This window comes from Anopheles darlingi, chromosome 2, assembly GCF_943734745.1.
Source record: "Anopheles darlingi chromosome 2, idAnoDarlMG_H_01, whole genome shotgun sequence".
NCBI lineage: Eukaryota > Metazoa > Arthropoda > Insecta > Diptera > Culicidae > Anopheles > Anopheles darlingi.
In genome coordinates, this window is record NC_064874.1 from 68,248,557 (window position 1) to 68,271,416 (window position 22,860).

The 22,860-nt window shown below is 49.8% G+C and overlaps 1 protein-coding gene across 1 annotated transcript in view; it reads right to left on the reverse strand.

Moving 5' to 3' along the window:
* Positions 1–22,860, reverse strand: part of LOC125952318 (receptor-type tyrosine-protein phosphatase kappa) — a 73,291-nt gene that overhangs the window by 10,492 nt on the left and 39,939 nt on the right. The window lies entirely within an intron of this gene.

Here is a 22,860-nt window from a genome sequence, read left to right on the forward strand (position 1 = left end):
ATCCATATTGAAACATTTACAACGATCTCAACGAGCGCGGCGCCGCTAACGAGGTCAGCCGGCTAACGATTACATCTTGGCCCGGCTTTGGCGTGGCGTTGAATTAGCATTTTAAAGGGACAGCGCGACTCCTGGATACACCGAGTGGGCTACATTATGCCCTGCGTTGCAACGCGTCTGCACCAACGAGATCATTAAATCGACCCGGGTTCGTTTTATCTTCCGCTCGATTTCGATTCGTCAGCACACCGTGCTCCGTTCGTTCGTCTGCATAAAATTATGCTCGATTTGCATATGTCGGTGTCGGTGACCATCGTGGATATCGCTTTTCGACTCGCTACGTCGTCCTTGCAAGGATTCTCCCCTTCACAAGGCGAATGACCGAGCGCGTTGTACCCAAAGTGCCACATGTGTGTATGTGTGTGTATGTATATCAAGGCGGTACATCATACTTTGATCGGTGCGCACAAGGCACGGTTGGCCGCGCGACAATCAATTAGTTCCAAATTTGCGGGCTACCAGGCGTCTCCATCGTTACAACCCACCAGGCGCCTCCATCGGAGTACGCCACGCTTGCTACGAGATTTTCGTCTTGTGCTTCTCAAAGGTGGGGCTGAAACATGAAAGCATCACGCCAAAGTCCGTCCGTCCGTCCGTCCGTCCAAAGAGCTGTGGAACGTTTAGCGGAAAATATGATAATGGGGCAGAGAATGTGCTATTCCTATTGACACAGGGATGGGGGGAGGATGCGCACCACCGGGAGGGGGGTTCCAGGCAATCACCACCGCGCTGGAAAGTCCATCGCACCCATCCGGGTCCGGTTCTGGTCTATTAACCTTGGTGAGAAAATTTAAAATTTATTCATCCCCCAGCACATCGCTCGCGTCGTAGGTCAGGTCAACCGTTGAGCGCGAACTCCCGACCTGTGTGTGAAAGCTTCTCCGCTTCATGGAAATTAATGCCAGGCGAGCGGTCCGCTGGTCCGCGATGATTGAACCATTTGCTAAGCAGCTTACATTGAGTGCACCCTGGACTGGGAACCGAGGTCAGTCACGAGCGCCACGAGGTGGGGTGCGGAGTTGTTGGCCAATCGCACAATGGAAAGAATAAACAATGACGACCAATGTTTCGTCGTCGTTCGGAGTGGCCACTTCGTGTCTGCGTCTGCTGCTGAAACTCTTTCGCGCGATTCCAAAGGGAGGGATGGGGTGCAGAGTGCTAGTGTCTGCTCGAGCCGAGAGTGGCACCACTCTTGGCTAATACTTTCTTCATTATTATTAATAATCTTCTCCCTTTCAGCAAGTTTCTTACCATTCGCTAGCGAGAGAGAAGAAGGTGCGCGCGCGGTCGCGCTGTCCAAGGGGAGGGGGTGGCGGAAGTTAATGCGGAACGCGCCCTTCTTGTAGCGCGGACCGCGGACTAGTAGTAGCACGCGGTGCGGAAAGTTTTATGGACCGTTAAAGAGAAACTCTGCTTCTTCTTGTGCTCGCGGACGAGTTCGCGAGAAAACGGAGCGTCCTGTAGCTCTAGAGCTTCATCGTCGACTGTCGCCGGGGGGTTTGTGCGCTTCCCCGAGTTCCCCGCTTGGTCCACACTGTATTGTCACCAAACCCACAGATCGATCAGGCCACTAAGTAATCGGTCGCCCGGACTGTCTCCCGGGTACACGTGTGGTGATGATGATGGCGGTGGTGGTGATGGTGGTGGTGGTAAGTGTCTCTTCACTCCATCAACCGGTTACCGGTACCAGCACCGTGCATTGGTGGGGGTGATGGTAAATTTACAAATTATCGATTATCGACCAGACTTGGGGGTGGTTTTAGTGGTGGGAAGGGATGGGAAGGGGGTGTAACGATGTGCGGCCCATTAAGTGCCTTTCTTCCTCCCCCAGCCCCCGCGCGTGGTGTGCCCAGGTGACATCGGGTAGGATCCACTAATGGTGCTCCGGGCGACGTAATCACCTTTTGCCACAAACGCGACGATAGCATGCCTACCCCCTCCCCTTCCCCCGGTGGTGCACCCCAATCACCCCCTCCCTCTAAGCGATCGCGTGCACTGTCAGTTCTTTTCGAATTTCCGCGAATCACTTGAGGCTACTTGCGAGACGGGGTGGAAGGTAGGGAGGAAGGGAGGGTGACGACATCAAATATTCAAAGCGCAACCAACCGTAGCCAGCACGCCACCTGCTTCCCTTCTCCCCCCCCCCCCCCCCTCAATCCTCTCGAGGGTCGAAACGAATCAATCGAGTTCGGGGCCAAAATAGCATGATTGAGTCCCCGAGGATGGTGAGTCGTGGGTGAATTGGCGAAACAAAGCGGGCTCCGCGTTCCGACCCGAAAAAACAAACACACTCTTCCGACCAATGATCACTCTCCACCAAGGGAAAACGGTTCTCCCGGGAGTGTATTACATCTTTCTTAGAGTGCCCGGGGTGAGGGTTCGTAAATCCTGTTCGGATCGAACAATCGAAGCAAAAAAGAGGGAAAATGGCAGCAGAATGGGACGGAAGTTGTTTTGTCGACTCCCACGACTCCATTGCCACTTGCCACACAGGACCGGTGTCCGGTGATTTCTATTATTTTGTTTTTTTTTTTTATTGTTTGCCCGTTCTTCTGCCCGGACTGTCTCCGGTACGCTTAATCACACATTTCAGTTGGACCTGGATAAGGTACAGTGTCTGCACCGCGGCTCTCTGCACCCTTAAGCGCGAGCGAGATTTGAATTATTCAGTAGCTGACAGCCGGTGGGCGTATGGCTGGCTGGGCGCTGTAATGGCCGCACGAGAAGTAGGTCGAGGAGCAGGAGGAGAAACGAACGGTGTCAAGTAGTGACAAGCGGTCCGGCTCTTCCGGATATTGATTCGTTTGACAGGGAAAATGGAATCCAAGCGAATCGCAGATCGTTGAACATCAACAAGTCATTACGACTGCTGCAGTAAGCCGCTAGTAAGCAATTAGGGCTTCCTAATGGCCTGCCCGGCCATCATCTTGTTTATGGTCACCATTTAAAAGGCGGCGAAATTTTGCTTCAATCCTGTCGTCGATGGAAAACGAATGGGAAAACTGGCGTGTGATGGCGGCACTGAAACGGCGTTTAGCGTCTCGGTCTTTTGTGATGTGGTGCTCCCTTCATTTAAACGCAGCATAAGCAAGATTGCACAAGCATAAGCAACATCGCAGCACAAGCATAAGCAACCGCCACAAGTTTTCTGGTTACAGTTCGCACCAACTTCCACTTTGGCGCGCTTTGTGAACTCCTTCTCCTGCTGCACAGACACTTGATTGATAGTCTCACGCTCGCCTGAAAGTGTAAGCGCAACTTCACACAAGGACCTGCTAAATCTCCAGCACAATGACACACACACACACACACACATGCGCACACACATGGTTTGGTGTTCACGCTACTGTACGCGAACTAAACAAATTAAATCAAATAATATCGTTGTGCGGCTTGAGCAAAAAGGAGGGGCATTTTGGAGCAACTTTTGCTGCAACCACGGAGACGATTACACGTCGAATCAGCTACAGCCTTTGCTGAGGCGCTTCCAAGAGCAAAAGAGACGTCGTCGCGACGTAACTTTTCGGTTTCTCTGCACGATATTTATGGTCCCTGTGGCCCTGTGGCAGCCAAAGTGTGTGTGTGTGTGTGTGTGTGCACCATGCGGTGTGACCACTCGGGTGGTTCGCTTTAAGTCTTTCGACTCGAAAAACTTTCCTCTCCAGACCAGCGAAAACCTCCCTAGGCAGCGAAGCGGTCCTTTGGCAAGGCCACATTTCTCCCAAAACCACGGGCGATGTCCGCGTCTGCTGGTGACTGGAAATATAAAACAGGCTTCCGGCCACCGTTTGGGATTGTGCGGACCGAGCACTCGGTGAAGATGTAGCATTAGGCCGCCTTCAGGAGGTCCTGCAACAACACACACACACACACATACACACACACACACACAGTCAATGCGGTCACAGAGGAATCCGTACGATGAAAGCAGACCGGCGGTTCTTTCGAGAGCTTTTCAGGTCCTGGGACGCGCATTATCGTAAATTTGGCTTTAAAACAATTTCACGCCGGTGGTTGCCGGAGCAGAAGATAGATTAAGGTGTTTTATTGTAATAAAATGAGCCACCAAAAACCAAAACCAAACAATCGAATGCACGGAAACCCCGCCCCGTGTTAATGGAACATGCCAGCCAAAAACGGTGCGTTTAAAGCGAATGTTCGGAATCCGCATTTAAGCACTCTCGCCCGGTGCCTGGGAATGTAAATACCAATAAACCGAACGCCCGAACCGCTTTGGTTGACTTCATTGTTCATGCTGCTCGTCGACCTGAAACGAACACACAAACACACACATACACGTAAGTGTGCTCGCGTGCTGTGTGTGTTCAATCAACATGGAAAGGGATGGGACTTGGGTCATGATTAAAATAATGCCACACAATTGTTTGCCTTGGCACAACATGCGCTGTGTAACAGCACTTTTGGTGGGCCGCCAGCTCACCGCTGGACCGAACTGGAGCCCCGTAATCGAGCACTGCTGACCCCTCCCTCCTCGCATAAGGGCACTGGAGTTTTTATTTTACATTTTAATCAGAAATCAGTGTACCTCTGGACTCATAGCAACGCGCTCGTCAGTAAGTGTGTATGTGTTGAGTGTTCTATGCTCTGTTTTCATTATTTATCTACCATCTCCAGTGTACTGTACAGCAAATCAAAATACCATAAACGCCTCACCATCTCGCTGGTATTGTATGAAGGGGTGCTGAGGGGTTCTCAATGAGGGGATGTGTTTTGTGCTGGAGTGCATAGATCCATAGAATGTACGCTTGATACGTTGGGTTGTGGTGGGGCGTCAGTGCACTGACAAGCACTGATGCTGATTCGCATTTCCTGCACAACACCTCCACAGTCCGGGGGTCCGGGGCTAATAATTTGCCTAACGCTGCACGTCATTCCGAGGAAACACATCCCCTCTTGTCAGGCTGTACGCGTAAGACCGTACGTACCGTACCATTCGTTCCATTTCCTCTCAGTGCACGAGTGCACGCCAGGATGCTCCTAATGGAGGAGGATAACTACACGGTGCAGCTGGATGCTGGTAACATGCTGCATGCCCCGGATGAAGAAGTATGTTTTAATTTTTAATTTTATGCTAGCAAAGGCACCGAGTTTCCCGGGTGTGGTGGAGTCCGGGTCTTGGGAAACACGGAAGGTGGCCCGAGGAAGTTTGTTGTTGGTGTGTGTGTGTGTGTGGCTTTGCTTGGCTGTGAAGCGCTGATGGTGTGGAGCTCTCTTTTGCTGTTTGTCTCATTTCCGGTCCGGTGTAGCTTTTTACACTGTAAGCGATGCCTTGTAAATGAAAGGAAGTCCCAGTCTCACACACACTCACACAAACTTGCTACCGGCTGCCATTGTTCATTGGGACGGGGCAACGTCTGCATCGCATCCGTGTCAGTGATAATGATTATGATTTTTATGAAAAATGAATCCTACTAATGCTTAATTACCAACTGGAGTGGCACTAGTGAGAGAAATCATTCCCGGGTTTTCCCCGACCACAAGGCCACTCACTCCATCATCCTAGCAGCAGCCTTCGCCTCGTGTGCTACCGGTCTACGGAGGTGTTACTGTGCACTTCATTCATTCATGCCCAGCCCAGGATGGAAATAGAATTGCGGGGCGCTCATGGAAGTGAATTTGAAAAGTCGAAAAAAAACGCCGAGCCAGTTCTGCTCTTCATCGAAGCATTGGAGCACGGGTGCACTGGAGCACTGGTGCTGCCAGTCATAGATTACACGTGTGTGTGCGGGCACCGTCGTGTTTCCTGTTGCTGATGCACCTGCAACGCGTCGGGATATGTGAAAGGAAATTTAATATTCCTAATTTCCGGCCTGGTAGCAGCACCGAACGCTACCTTGGTGTGGCCCTTTGCCGTTGAGACCAGAGCCGCTTCCCTTAATTGATGCGCACGGTCGGCACGGACGGCCGGAAGGCAGATGGAATGGATCCAAAGTTTGGAGTAAATTTTTAATTCCGTTTCAAGCACCATTTTGCACCTTAATTGGATTAAAGAAACCGTTCATCTACGTTCATCTCGCTGACGTAATCCTCGGCGCTGGGTAAGGTGCAATCGTTTCGGGATCGTTGCTGCAGCGTAGCGAGTTCGCTTACGTTCCAAACGCACCAAACGTGGGTTGCAATGTTTTTTTGTAATTCAATTTCAATTTCAAACGGCCTTCAAACGTGCGTTGCGGATCATCTACTTTGCCTGATTACAAGCTTTCCAATAGATTGGAAAGGTACACGAACGAGGCAGCGGAACCGGATTGTGGAAGCATTTCATCATCGTTACTGGGAACTGAAACTAGTGGCCGAAGCTCGGTGAAAAGCGATGACAAGGCCCGTTCTGAGGCTCGCGTTTTGAGAAAGGGAACAGGACAGGTCGAATGTGCCGAAAGTGGACGATACTTTCGTAACGAGCATCGACCCTATTAGTCATGAGATATGATTGGCAATTTCCCAAAAACGCGACGTGCATGAGTGGGGGTACCATCCACAAAGTTTTTCCCGCATCCATCAGCATCCACACCGTTGCTTGGCACCTCAGGGAGCGGAACAACCGGTAAGGCCACCCGAGGAGACCGGTGAAGTGGATTTTTGCCAATAGACGAGACGAAGTAGGTTAGCCTAGGGATACATTCCCGGTTATTAAAGCGAGAACGACAAATACCAGGGGACAGGAAAACGGGGGAGAGATCACGCGAAAGGATGCAAAGCAGCAGCAGCAACCGAAGTGGTTGACCGTCTACGTCGTGTCTCCGTCAGCGATGACAGCAAACGATAGCAAAGCATCCATCCAGCAGAGCTCATCGGAAAGTTCGGGGAATACTTTGAACAACTTCCGTCGGGCGAAAAGTTGGCCAAAAAGTGGTTCGCACAACGAAGGTGGTCAGGACACCAGTTTGCTCATGATTCATGATTCGCGGTGGTGCTGCCACTTGCTGCCGCTTGCTGATGGCCGAAGGGCGGGGTTATGATCCAGACCAGACACCGATGCGCTTCCGGAATGCGTTAATTCGAAGCGAACGAATGCGAAATTAAATCGAAACCATCGGGCTGGGTGAGTAGCTTTACCGGTTGCAAGAGTTGCTCATGACGATGCAGTTGCACCCGGCCGAGACCGTTGGTGGCCGGTTGGTTGGCATTCTGCGTGCGTTCCAGCCGTACAGACCCCGACCGAGTGGGTCTTGAGGAAATGTTTTAGTGAGAAAGCATAATTTCATCATGAAAAGAGCTCCGGAGCACTCACGGTGGTGCGCTGGTCAGAAGAAGGAGCGTGCGGAGACGAAAACAAAGGTTTGGGGGGGGGGGGGGGGGGGTAAAAATGGACTCCAAAGCATAACGGGGTTAGTTTTGCAACAACAACAACAACAACTCGGTGCCGGTTTGTTCTGTTTGGTCAAAGTTTGGTCAAATACAACTTTGACCCGAGGGAACAAACAAAGCTGGAAACCATTCCCAAGTCCCATGGGGCAAAAGTTCAACTCTTGACCGTTCATTAGTTGTATCAACGCCAACGGGTCAGGAAGCATGTCAAGTGGTTGCTTTTTGTTATGGTTCAAATGACGGTATAATTGGTGCCAGTGTTGAACGATTGTTTCGCAACTCAAGGAACTCTCGCTAGGCAGAAGCACAACGCATAATGCGATCGCGATGGGCTTCATGTCGGTAGGCAATGAGTTTTATTTTTGTTTTTTGCAATTTTCCTTGCAACCGGATGCATATCCGCGGTGCGCTGCGTTGCATCGAACCTGTTTCCATCGCGCATCCGGCTTCGGATCGTATATTTGTTTGCATCATTGCACCTGAACAAGCAATCAACGGTGGAGCTGGATGGAAATAGCTTCTAGAGCTCACCCCTTACGGAGTGTCTTGCTGGATTCATTGTTATGCGCAGAGAGAATCCAAACAGAGTGAGTTTGAGCGAGTTCATGCAGTGGCTTTTCCAGTAGATTGCAGAAATAAAACTGGGCCAAGGATAGTGGCAGATTGTTCGTTAAAAAACCGAACGTACTATTTACATGAGATTGAACACCTTTCGCGATCGAACTATGGAGGCTTGCCTTTACCAATTTTAACATACAAGTTGTGCCGCACTCTGGCAGATTGGTTTTCATTACAGAACCACATTTTTATGGCCATTTCGATAAACACACCAAAGCAATAAAAAATAGCAACGGTCAGCACTATTCTTGAGTGGTCAGTTAATGCTGTCGTTTTTTGTGCTGCGCACATGCACACACTGGGAACTGTACTTGCTCAATCCGTCCCTAGTCCCTCTTTTCGGCTTTTCGGGCATTGTGTTTGCAGTTTAGGCGCGCCTCGATGGAGCCGAGCGTGTATTATTATTAAAACCGATCTCGACGGATCTCGAGGCACGTTCTGCCACTAACCTTCACGTTTAGCGAAATGCAACCAGCGGGACTGCAATTCAATTGCTGCGTATTTTGGGGCCGCCATCTCGCCTTCGCCTAACCTTTTGGGTGGTTTTATTTGCACACAGCAAATGCGCTTTACAAATGGCGTCAGGTTTCGGGAGGTTTGTTTCGTTTCGCGATTTAATTATCTTTTCGCAAAATCGCGCTCCTCGGGTTGGGCACTTTCTTTTCGGCGAGACAGGGTGAGACCCTGTCCGTCGCCATTTGCCAGCCAGGGTTTGGCTTGACATACTTTCGCTTTTGGTCCAAGGCGACGGCCCAGACGACGTTCCCAAATGAGACTAGACGGTAGACGGATTTTATCATTTCGTCATCGTCGTGCTATGAGAGAGAGATAGAATGTTTGCATGTGTGTGTGTGTCTGTCTGGTTTCGTTCAAGTGAACAATGCATGCATTGTCAAGGCATGATGCACCGGGCGAATGGCGACAAGTGATGATGAAAATCAGAAGAGATGTTGTTTCATTTTCGTCAGACAAAATAGAAACTGTTGTGGATATAGGAAAATGAACAAAGAATATAGATAGTTCTAAGTAGCATTTTCACTTGCACGCTTTACCTCGCGGCATCGTCATGAACAATAAATAATCCCTATTTGGTCATTTGCTAAAATAAAGCTATTTCCACGAAGGTAAAGACAACAATTTAAACAATATTGGACGAGAAATTCCAGCGGAGAGCGAAAGTAAAGCTTGACATTGTTTAGGTGCAGGTAAGTCCGAGAGATAGGGAGCGACAGAAAGGTGGACATGTTGGTGCTCGTTGAAGAGTGCTCCTGGTACCGAGACTGGTACGAGTGGCACCAAGTGGACTGACTCGCTGACAACCAAACTCACTCGTGTACGCCCGGCGGAAATGGAAAAGGCTTTCTGTCTGTAGTACCAACCGCTGCTCCAACTTACCCACCCACCCGGTAGTCTGGTACTCTTGCACAGTTTTCATCCCTCGAGCCTTTTATTTTCAAACAAAAGCATCCGGAAGGCGGCACCCGGAGTCGCTGCTGGTGAAGAGGGCGGCACGAAACGACATGAACCATTTTAACATGGAGCATAGATAGCTTGTGTGCATCAACGTGATAATATTCGAAACATTTTACAACGACACAAAGATGAGCCAGACGCTAAACGGAGATACGATAAGTATTTAGCTTTCGAGGAACAGGACGAAATGCTTTCCATAACCTTTTAATTCATCATGCTGCTACTTTGCGTTGATTTGCGATATTGTTTGCAGTGTTCAGCGGTGCTTCGCAACGTTATAAACCACGAACCGGACGAGGCCATGCCGTTCGTTGAAATTGCAATTGAGATTTTCATTTCGTAGTCGGTAGGCGACTACAAAGTGACGGTGCCCGGACGGTGCGGAAATCAGCGGATGTGGACTCGCTAATCATTAGGGTAATATTTTCGCTGCAGGTTCTTTCCACGATCCCTGGGATTTCCTTGGCCGCTTGCTGCACACCATCACTCCCATGACAACGGATTCGCTGGTTGGGCAAAACGTTTGATTTGTGTGGTCGGAAATGGAGGTTGGTTTTGCGGAAGCATTTCGCTCCGGTTCACTGGCTCGCCGAAGGCCTAGCTCCACCAGCACCGTACCGGGTGCTAGAACACGGATAAGAGATTAGTTTCCAACCAGCTTTTCTGGCCGAGAAAGCATCTCGGCCCGCTAGATCGCACCGCTGGCGCCATTCATTGATTGGCGCAACATTTACACAACCACACTCGGTATTGACATGAGCATGACATGGGCACCGGATGCCACAGGAGCGAAAGTTTGGTTTGGTGCAAAACTTTCTCGCTAAAACCGGAAATTTGAGATAGAGTCCTTCCGACACGTCAAGCAGCGGGGAGGGGGAAAGCTGCCGCGAAATGGTTTCTTTGTTCCCGACAACGCGGTGGAAAGTTTCAACCCCGGGGGGCTTTGCGGGATTTTTGCGGGAGGAAATGGAGAGACGGAATATTGATTCCGGCAAAGTTTCGGTTCTTTGCTATCTTCGTTTGCTGCTGGCTTGGTTTGCATCCCCGCCGCATCGCCAGCAGCAGCAGCAGCAGCAGCTAAATGACTGTTAATTGAACTGCTGTGTTCGAGGGAGAATGTGCTCCATTTATCATACTTTGCGCGTCGGTGTTGGTGCGCGGGCGCGAATGCATTTTCCTCAAACGGGTTCGAGAGCCATACCAGCCATAAAGTTTCATTCTCCAATGAATCCATAATCAAATAACTGTCGCCTGAACGAGCATCACTGACACAAACACACACACACACATACACACACACCCACACACACAAAAACACATAAACAAGGACACGATACATTGATGATGCTTTCCACTCTTCGTGCACGGCATGCCGGCTTTAAGATGCACTGTTGTGTTCGATTGAAGTAGAGAAACCACATTCCTGGGTCCTGGGCATCCACCAACATGCTGGCAGAGATGACGAACCCTCAGCCCCAACCCTCCGTTTGCTGTCTTCGGTGTACCGCAAGCTATCAGCTTTCGGCAAAAACTCACTCCACACATATTTGCAACACATTAAACCGGGATGGGCTACGACAACGCGGGCTAACACATATCACCACGGTTTTGTAGCAGCACCAACGGCAGCAACAGCAGCACCAGCAGCAGCAGCAGCACCAGCACCAGCAGCAATTTTGCATATGGTCGTCATGCAATGGTTTCCCAAAAGCAATGTTTCCCCTTTGCATGTAATCAGTGCAACAGCACCGAACGCCGCAGACAGCCCGTGGAGTGGCACGGAGAACGAAGCAGAAATATTGACTCTGGCAGCCCCGGGTCCTTAGGCGCACCGGACGAATCCTGGGAAATGTGCAGCATTTTAGCGCTGCAAGGAGCGATTGGCGAAGGCGAGGCACCTTCGCCTGGCTTCAGCATATGTGAGCGAGCTAGCAAACTAGTCATTTACATCGTCGGACGAATTGCAAATGATGCTGCAATCGCTGCTCCTGTGATGCTCATATTTCAATCTCTCGCTCACTCCGTAGAAGGGGTTTATTCGTTCGTTGGTAGTAGTTTTGAGATGCGTCTCCATTGCTCGGTGTGCTTGCGGTGTTACCAAGTAATTATCTCCATTTTGTAAAACACCTTTCGTGACGAGATGACGGGAATAATCTAACAACATTCGCATGCATTTGTGACCGACGCTGCAATATGTTTATGAGTTTTTCTTTTGCTTTTCTTTTATGTTTATGATGAGTTTCTGCAAACTACAAAGCATAAATGCATTTTAAAACCATGCATCAAGTGAAATTGCGGCGAAAGCGACTCCAAATGGATGGTCTTTATTTGCCTGAAACACAACCACCCCTTTCCATGCGAACATGCGAGCTGGTGCTTCCAGGCACGGACGACGACGGAGAGGAGTGCAATTTGCATTGAAATAAAATTCATCGATTCGCCGGTCCGTGCGACACATCGGTCCGGGTTCGGTGCATGATGGTATAGAGACGGAGCTGCTCAGAGAGAGAGAGAGAGAGAGCGCGTCCGGACCCCGGCCCCGAAGCGCAAGTACCCTTCACTCAATCAATAACACCATCGGCCTGCACCGGAAGAATGGACCATCCGCAAACACTCCGATTTCGATCTCGGTCTCGTGTCTGGCCGACAAAGTGTCGCTTGGTATGCAGGAACCCCCCTTCCCCAGCCCCTCTTGGGGTGGTGGAATGGCTCTCTGGAAGCATGAAAGTAATGGGCAAACCCGAGGTAGTGTGGTTTGTGGAAAATGTAGGTTAAGGAGATAATCTTGTGTTCATGTCGGCCGGGCACCAACCGCCCACAAACTGGGGACTAGGGGGTGATGAGAAACTGGGTGGTGCATTAAGGATAACCACAAGCAGTAGTGGTGACAATGGGACACACATATTCGCATAATAACGATACGATTGTAAACCGAAGAGGCGAACCTTCAAGATGGTGACCGACTGGGGGGGGGTGGGAGGACAGTTCTGGTTTGCTGGGGACGAGACGCAACCCTTCTCTCCGCAATGCCATGTTAAAACGTGTGTGTGTGGAGGGTGTGTGTGTGTAGGGCGGTGCCGTGATTAAGGCGTATGTCGTTGTGTGTGACCGCGCGGCTTGCACGAGCACGTTCTGTCCATATTCGGTCGTTCGTGCAATGCACTATAGCTGTCCTTGACAGCAGAGCGATGCTCGCTGCCAAAGGATGCAGAGGCGTTAACTCATCTGGCCAGAATGGCTGTTCGGTATTCCAGTGAAAAGGGAGACGTGGGAAAAGGGGAAAAGGGAAGGGAGCGGGATAGCTGGTAGGAAGAGAAGATCGTATTACGCTGTCAACTTTGTGGTGATAAACAAACTCAAGCTCCAGTGTAACCGGGCGTAGAGCAAGGCGTAGGGTTCTCGTGCTCGTTGGATTTGGCTTTTTGTTTGGCCAGCCACTCACAGTCACACACACACACGGGCGGGCATGCATAAACCCAGAGAAACGATGCTGTGTACGATGCTGAACATGAAAGTAATCTTTGAAAGGCGAAACTAATTTGTTTCGCCTTGGCAAAGAACACGGCAAAATCTTGTCTAAAACTCATAAAACAATTTTCGCTCCATCACTGATAAGCAAGCACGGGGGGAGGGGGGCCACTGAGGGGTGCAACTGGGCGGGGTACTTCTACCAAGAACCAGATGGCACTTGGGCGTTGGACATGAAGGCGTACGTAGGCGAGCCTACACCGCAACGCAACTCACAACTCACGCCAACAGCAACTCAAGTGCATCAAAGGCTTGCGATGTTGTAGGCCGTGTGTGTGTGTGGGATTTCAACATCTCATGATGTTGTCCCTTTAAGGCGTTGTGGCTAGCCGGTGTTCAGTTCGGGCTTTGACAGCATTTTCCTCCTTCTTGGTGGCTTTCCGTTGTGTGCCTAAGTGTGACATAAATGAATTAAAGCGTCACCAACACCACCACCAACCAACCAACCGACCGAACCGAACCGCTCCGTCCATTGGCAATGGCTGTGATGTTTGCTTTAAGGAGCGAGCACCAGGACCTGGACGGCTGCCTGTTCGTTGCCCGGAACCGTGCAGGCCTCGGTTGATGATGGGAATGGACATACGGCACCGAAGATAAAACGAAGTCCTGTCCAGTCCAGAGCAGAGCAGAGTACCGTACAGTGTAGCGCTATGGTCCAGTCCAGCTATTGGAAGCACTCGATGTAGTATCGGCCAAGTATGGCACCAATTAGATGGCGATGGCGGTTTCGCACGATTGGAGCAAGTGGTGATCATCAAAGTGGAGGACCGGACTTGGACGTGTGCCAGAAATTCGGATGGAATCGGATTATTTTACATTTATGGTCAATCTGCCAGCCGTTCGGTCAGTTCAGGCGGGCCAGCTTGTAGTTTCATGTGCGTGTTGCATCATTATGTTGACATCTGTGTGAGTGAGGGTATTTGTTGCTTATACGTAGCTAGGCAGTACAAGCAGTACAGCAAGTAATTAATAGAATGGAACATTATACCATCGCTACAGAATGACCACGAAATGGCTGTCCACATATTGCATCCCAGGGCGTAGTATCGTTGTTTGGACATTTTTAAACAATGTTCTGAAACAACTCAGCTCAGAAGTAGATAGAGTGAGATATAGTAATAGACAATTCAAGGTACATTTGACCTTTTACATTTTTTAAAAGCTTCCTAAAGGGAAGCAACAACCTACGATCAATTTCGACCGAACATGGTTCCTGACGTCAGTCAGTTCGACTCGAATAAGTGACGTTCTGTTTCGTTTAGCGTGTTCGAAGCTGACGCTTAAATTGAACCAATCCCGCAGCATGGAGCATTTAATCCAATTGAAACCGAACCTGCAACCTGGATCACACAGGAAAAGGCGTATCTACTTCGGACGTTGGCATAACTTCGTGGCCAAGTGTTCTGGCACTTGGCACTCTGGTGTTTCAAGATGAACCGGTGGTCCGGGTGTACTCGACCTAACTCCCGTCACACGAAATCGACCAATAAAATATGCATTCAACTATAATCCACTTTCGGGCTGCACAGTGAACGATGTTGCCGCCGTCGCCGTTGCCGTCGCCGCCACGTCACACACGAGCCATTCGCGCGCCTCACCGCGCACCGTGACACCGATGAACCGCGGCCCCCGACATGGGTGTGTGTGTGTGTGTGTGTTGGGTGATGAATTTTTAAAAAACTTTGAAAAACTCCCCCTCGTCATCGCCGTCGTCGTCGTCGTCTGGTATAGTGGTCGTTCGACACACTCGACACCAGCGGACGGAATAACTCGATAGCACCAGCGCTACTCCGTACACAATGTGTATGCGCGGTTGATATGGTGGTGGTGGTGGTGGAGCTGGTGCAAAGTGCATGCCCAACCAATGGAGTGCACCGGCTGCAGATAGTGAGTCTTCTTTGTGTCTAGGGAGGGTGCATTCCATCAACGTCCAGCCATTTGGGAGCGAGACGAGGGGAAGGTGCCGAGACAAGACCCGGCAAACCCGGCTGACCTACATCGCTATGGGGACAGGCCACATGCGTTCATTGCAATGGTGACCAATTTGCTGGCCTGCAATCAGCTTTACCTTCGGTCCTTCGGTCCTTTCGGTCCGTTGGTCGGATGTAAACAGGACTCTCGGGACAGAGTTATTACTATTTTTCAAGCTTCCACCGCCCAATCGATCCGGTCCGGGACGGTCCGGTCGGATCCATGGTCCCTGGGCGAACACAAGATTCATGATATTGCACCGCCGTTCCTCACTCCTTGACTGCTCCCGCTGTATCCATTTGCTACCGGTGTGCCCGTTGCGCGCGCGGGGGTGTTTTTCGTTGACATTTATTTGACATGCATCACCGACGCGAGACCGAGACCGAGACGGAGACCGAGAGCTTCACTATATCGGTCGGTTGTTCGGTTGTAAAGCGAGCTGGGATCCACCTGGGATCATTAGCAGGATGGCTGCGATCGTGCTGACCTTACGTTATTGCGTCTGTTGCTAGTGCTAGTGGACAAAGACATTTTTAAAGCAGCAGCAGCAGCAGCAGCAGTGTTTATCTTTTACTCTAGGGAGCTTGGACGGGTATTGAAGTTGCTCCAGAATTGCACGTCCCCAGTGGCCAAAGGTGGCTAGCTAATGAGTGGCGCCAACAGTCGGCCATAAATGTCAGTCAAACCAGCCGATGACTTCGACGGAACGAATGGACGACGGGCACGGAAATGAGAAATCGAATGGATGTCGCTTTATTGGCTACGCACTAGCTGCCTGGCGGCCTCGAAGCCTCGAAGTCCCGACAGAATTCCTGAGACAAACCGTTCCAAATGATTTATTGTTCCTCTATTGATCCGGACATACCACATCCCGATGCCGCGGCGACCAATAAAGGCAGAGAGGGAGAGACAACGAGAGAGAGAGAGAGAGGGAGGAATGCAAAGAGAGAAAGCGTTGCGCCAACGTTGAGGTGACAAGTTGGTGACCGAAAATTAGTGTCCCAAAAACACACACACCCGCACACACACGCACAGTGGTGGTACGCGCTCGATTGGCATTTGGAGACGAGACACACACACACGACACACACACGCACACACAATCAATCGTTATCCGGCCATACTGTGGAGAGTGACCGTCGTTTGTGGTTTGTGCGCTCGCTCGCGGTGGTTGGTGGTTGAAGCTCCTTCCGCGCCAGTGTCGATGATGATCAACTTTTTATTGGCACCTATGATTGATGGCGTCAGCGGTGGCCACGGACGCATACATTACGACGAGGGAGGGTGGTTGTGCGTGTGCGTCGTCAACGGTGCGTCAAACTGGAACTGTCAGTCATGCGGTGACGGTGACGGTGACGTGTGATAATGTGTGGTTATTGGTCAACTGTTTGAGTAGACCACGAGTATTTGTGGTTTATTTGCAAAAACTTTTGCGGCCAAATGCAGCTTCCCTTTGTGTTGCTGCTATTTCGGTGAGAAGGGTATTTTCATCGCAAAACCTCCCCCGGTTCCAGATTCAGACTCATTCCTGGAGCCGAATGGCGGCCGCGTTTAACGCACTTCCGGTAGCACTTCACTGTATTGGCCCCAAATGTTTCCCGGCTGTTGCGTACGTAGACGTGTTTCCCATTGCAATGCCGTAGAATAATGTTTACAACTCAATTGCTTGTTTATGTGATTGGTGCTCGTCGTGGTTGGTGCGAAGAACATCTTGCACTTCGAAACGGATTCACTCCAAGCCCGAGGGCCGAAGAGCACATTTGAGAGAGTCGGCCTGTGTGGCGATGGTGTTGAAGCATTCCAATAAATCGTGTCAATAACTACCTCCCCGCCCCTCCCCCATTCCCATTACAAGCTGCTCCGTGCGTCAATCCGGCAACCGTTTACACGGAAAGTTTGCAACAAAATATGGCCTTCGCCACCGATCGACGCCACCGATGCCGAGCGAGTGCCAGTTGGTATAGTTGTGGCCTTCCAGTTCCGTGTTTCCATCACTGACTAACGGTAACCGGGCTGCCCGGTTTCGAGGTTCGATGAAGTCGCAAGGGACCCGGTCTAGTAGTAGATCCGGGTTCATTGATTTTTGTACGCGTGTAACGCGGGGCTTGTGGAATTCGGATCGTGTCCAAAAGTTTCCTCCCATTCCATGCGTCCCTCTTGCGGAATTCCGCGTTTGCGTTTTGGGTATGTTACACACATGTTTCCACGCGCCAGCAATTGACCGAGGTATGGGGAACACGATGGGCGCGATACAGATCGCGAGTGAGAATGACACCTACCGTGGGTTGCAGGCCGGCCGGCCCACCATCGTCATCGTGCGGATGGTGGCCCTCGCTCGTACATTGAACCGGGCCTGAACCGACGGTGATGTGTGGCCGCGGCCGCGCCGGTGGTATCTCGTGGGACCGGGTGTACTGGTCATTTCCATTTTCCAGCTCGTCGGTCAGCTTCACTGATGGGTTGGGGTATTTCGTTTACACGATTCACCGGACGCGCGAAGTTTTAATGGCATTCGCTGGTGATTTAGGAATTGATTGCAATCTCGATCGGATGTTCGGGTCACCACGGGGACGGGGAGATTAGAGAACTCGCGGGTTCTGATTTGATGGAGGAGGAAGTGTTTGGACAATTTTACATTCCGAGGAAAATTACATCAACATGTTTTAGCAATATTCCACGAAGGATCCAAAGTGTCCCTGGTGTGTTTGTGTGCTGGATTGTTAGTGCCAGTGTTTAATACCTTTCTGGCAAAACAACGGAAGTTGAATAAAATCTGGTATGCTACAAGCAAGTAAGAGGTAAACACATCATGATGTGTATGTGAAGGAGTGAGAGAGGTGAATTCGTTTAAATTCGCGGTAATATTTCAATGTTATAATATGTCAATGCGCAGAGATCAAATCAGTCAGTAGGGAACATGTTGTACTCTTACATGTTAAACATATAAGAGATTTAATTACCGTATTGATTTTTATTTGTAGTTACTATTTGGTTGTGAAATGTCTCCTACTGCTTGTATGATATTCTTCGTACAAATCAAATAATTCTAATCTGGGTTCAAATTGAGCAACGTTTACTATTAAATGTGGTCTTGCAAAGAAATCTGTTCGATATTTTCGACTGGTAACTGTTGTAACTCTGTTACAAGCATTTTAAGTAAAATAAGCATACTTTAATAAAAAATGCTTGGTTCTGAGCTATTGTGCATTTCTTTGCGTTAGTCGTATTAAAATTCCCTAAAGGATTGTATAACGTGCTGGCCAGGAACTTAGTCTTTTGTTATTCGTATTTTGGTATCCAGAAGGTATTCAAGTACTATTGTCTGTACAAGAATCAAGCATGAAATTTGGAATTATTGGAACGGATGCAGTAAAATACAAATATTAATTTAACGACTGTTCTCATGAACATATTGTTAGAATATGGCTTTCTGTTAGCTCAATCTTCGGAAGCATTCACAAAATATATTAAACAGACACTCGCACAATTCTAGTCACGTTTTGATCGATTTTGTGTCTCTTCCAGTACTCTAGTAACCCGCTAAATTTATAGAGACTCATTTTCGACAATTCCAGATGCAGACGAAAATCCTTTAAAAAAACAGAGCGACAGGTAGAGGGATTGATTTACAATTTCGTTACTTCAGCTATTTGCTGGGAGTACCTACCTCCGGATATCTACTTGACAAACGCTCATTCCATACCATTTGCAGCGACTGATTGATATTTTATTGCTTTTAAAGTTAACCGAAACAATCGCAATCAATTCCCGTGGTAATGATGCGGAATGGAATACAGATTTGATTGAGAGGCTCGAACTATATTACAATTTTCATAGCTGAGCTATATCGTCAAGATGCGTTTGATTTAGCACCGCGTAATGAAACCGCATCTCCCACCACCACTAATCGCTCATTATCAATCAAACTCCCATCCACAGCGCTCGAGGTCAACCCTTGTGGCCGGCAGCCGGATTATGAGCGATTCGCGGGGATTCGCTTCAGAAAAAAAACATCAAACCAGGCGCATAATGTTACCCCATAAATCAGGCCGTAAATCCCTATCGTATTGCTGCCGTCACTAGCTGCATAGAAATGCAATTATTTCACGCGCCGAAATCATGTTTGCGCTGCGCTTAAATGCATGTCCGCGGCCGGCATTCCAATCCCACGTCCATGTGCCAGAATGATAAACGTATTTTGTGACACTTTGGCACTGAATTATGAGTGGCACAATGTTCGCACAATTAACGTTGAATCCCCGGGTAACCTCCGGGGTTGGTGTACGCTGGTGATCCACCACACACTCCACACCACACACCACACACCACACACACACACCAACCTCAGCACCGTGCTGCAGTTGCACCGCGTATCTGCATGCAAAATGCCCGCGACCGATGACGGTGATATCATATATCAGGTGATAGCGTTGGGTTGGTTTGGGTGCACCAGGGGAGGAGAGGGGTTGGGGGACCTGCCCCTCATTTTAACTGTTTATCTTCCTCCGATGTCACCACCGATGCTGATGCTCCTGGGGATGCTGGGCTAGTGTTGATGCGAAAAAAAACGTCATCAACGATGGGCTTATGAAGGCTGTAGCGGTGGAGATTGTAATACCAAACATATACCACCACACACACACACACAGGGCGAGAGCATTAAGGCTCGATTGCGTAACCGCATGGGCTCACATTCACTGATGTAGGGCCGCCACGGTTTGCCCGGGTACATATCTACCGGAACGGAACCATCCCTCTCTCCCATCTTCCTCACCCACCTTCCCCCTCCCGCAGGTGTGCTGCAGCTGACAGCACTTTATGCTTGAGCCAGCATCCCGGCAGTGGTACCCCCGCTCCCGCCGACATTCACTGTTGCCAACACGTAAAATGCATGACTCTGATCCTCATCATCATCATCATCACCATCATCAGCAACATCAGCAACGGTGGTACACATATTGTGCTAAATCCTTCTCCCAATGGATGCCGGACACTCGCGCGCCATTTACAGTGCTGCAACAGCCACCGTCAGGTGTAAATAGACTTTCAAATTAATTTGCCTCGCTGGTAGGACTAAAAAGGAGGAGAGGAAAGGCGGGAGGGGGGCTGGTTGGACACGAGGCTGGAACTATTTTTCGAATGAAAGGTTAAAAGGTGAGGGCCGCTGATTGAATGCACCCAAAGCGATCGTGACGTGCGTTGCACCGGAAGCTGCATTCCGCGGGACGTTCCGCAAAGGCGATTAGAACTGTATGCAGCAGAAGCAGATGTTGTACGCACGCTTGCACGCACACAGCTGCATAGTAAGCCGTTGCTAGATAGCAACCAGCAGCAGCAGCAGCAGCAGCTTGACGGGAATGTCGAGCCGGTTTGTTTTTTTTTTTTTTTTTTTTTTTTTCCGAAAATTACGTTTATTTTGATTATAATAGATAGTAATCGAGGTTGAAATACAATGGGTTCAGCTTTTGCTTCTCCTCATTAGTTATGTTATAAATAGGAACCGGAGTAAATTGTTGATTGTGCTATAACTTGAGTGTTGTTGGATTTGTGACTGGAATTGTTACCCTGTCTTATTGTTTCGTCCTATTTTTCCTATATAATCTTATTTCCTACCCTTCCCCCAATATGTACATGGAATAAAAGCTGATTTGCCTAAACCTATCTCTCCTAAGCCTACTCTACTATTTAAGCTATGTACATGTGTCATAAGAGACGTTTTTTCAATTCCAAGTTTCTTACGCAATCGGACCAGTATTTCTTGTTTATTTTTAAAATGTGTTTTGGAACTTTTTCTACTTCAGCTAGATTATGTAGTTTTTCTGTGCTATGCCAGGGGGGTCGAGCCGGTTTGTTGTGTATGCAAAAAAGGTGGAAAAAAGGACGAACCGGCATTCGGTCGGATGTGCTCGGTGCAGCGCAAGACAGGCAGCGCATCGGTACATCGAAAGTTATGCTTTTGAACATCCTCATGCTCATGTTCCTTCGGTCCACCATTTTCTTCTCTCCTCGAAGGGAGGAGGGTTGGGTAAATAGTTTTGAAAATTTGCCCATCAATTTTTCTCCCCGTTTCTTTTTTCTCCCGCCCTGAAGCGGAATTATGACATTGGCCTCGTCGTTTGTCCCCTGGATGGTCCTCTCTAGAGAGAGAGCGAGAGACGGTCACACGGAGTCGGAGACGGAGGTGAATTCCACATTCAGCACGCGGCGCAGAGGACAACACATTATGCGCAGCGCACACTATTCGATCTTGCAAACGTCACGTCGAAGGAGGGGGAGGGGTGTTGGTGTGTCGTTCGCTCGATAGACGTGGCATAGAGGAGGAATTGCATTCCACTCCGTCTGAACCGGTCGAGTTCGTGGAAAACTTTTCCACCGGCCGGGGGCCAATGCGTAGAATGCAGCCAATATGCTGCTGCCGGTGGCGGTTTCGGATGGCGTGGCTGTTTCGATTTCAACTTTCGCAACCCAAGACCCAACGTCAAACAAGCGGCTCGGAGACTCGGAGAGACGAATGGCGTCGTCTTCGGTTCGGTCTTTCATGTCCGTCCCCATGGCGTCATCGATGCGATACGTGCATCATCATCGCCAGGACATTCCGCGTTCCGGTCGCTCTGATCACGTTTCGCAGCACCGTGCGTCTGTCTGTGTGTGTGTGTGTCTTGAGGCTCGTGTGAGTTTATTTACCGTTTACGTGAGATGGACTCAATATGGCTCCTTGACACACGTCACACGACATGTCACGTAACCGCAGATGGTAGGTCGCTTTCTTTATTCGCTTTCTTATGTTTTATGTTGCCCAAGTTGCTCGCGACGGCCTCACTCCAAAATGATAGCCTCCCTTGTTTTTTCAATTAATAACTCACCTCGCAGACGTGAGGGATTTTGCGCTGCTCCTGCCGGTCCCTTGTTGTGTGCATTTTTTTCTTACCAAAAACAAAAATCGAACATAAACTCAAGAGTATTAAAAGCAAGCAATGTCTTAAACGAAACGAACACATCCACGAGCCGCAGCCTCGCCCGCATAAAGTATGCATTTGTCACACGAATCTCGTCATCTTCTCTCGGGATTTGCTCCGGTCAGCGTCGCCGTCCGTCGAGTTGGTAAGCGTACGAACGAAATCTCGTTTACTGCTGCAACGTGCTGGTGCTGCTGCAGGCTCTGGGGGTTTTTGGTGTGCCGTTCGTTCGATCGTTCGTTCTGGTGAAATCCGGCCAATCGGTCGCCATAAAAGCAGCATAGCGTAGCGTCGAAAAGTGAGCATTATTTAGCATAAATTAACGACTGCGCCATCGCTGGAGCAGGATCAGTATGATTCGTGGGGACATTGGAAACCCTCGGGGCCAGCATAGGCCCCGAGGCCTGCCACTGCCCCAAGTCAACCAGAAGCTGATATGCAGAGCGACCTCCTGACCTGACGCTCCTCCTGCGCTTGCCTGCGAGCGAATGGCGAGCGATTGCTCGAAGGGAAAGTGTTCAAACGCGGACTCTGTTCGTCCGTAACGATCACCAACAACAGCAGCAGCAGCAGCAAATCCGTTCGATCCGAGTGCAGAGTTCAATCGTCTAAGCCCGCGGCTCCTATTCAAAGCACCGAAGCACCGGGTAGTCGCCGAAACCGCCTTCACAAGTTATCACCCGAGATTGGGGCCATCCATTATTTAGGCTCACGGGCTGCACGATGTCAACCCGTGAACCGTTCGGTTTGAACTTTCACCACCTACACACACAGACACAGACACACAGAACATTGGTGCGTAATCGGAGCGTAGGTTGTGATGCCAGAACCGGTGCCGGTGCCGGAGATGGCAATTTCCAAATAAGCCCAAGGCGATCCCGACCGGGCCCAGGATCTTCTCTGCAACAAAAACGACTCCCCAGTGACG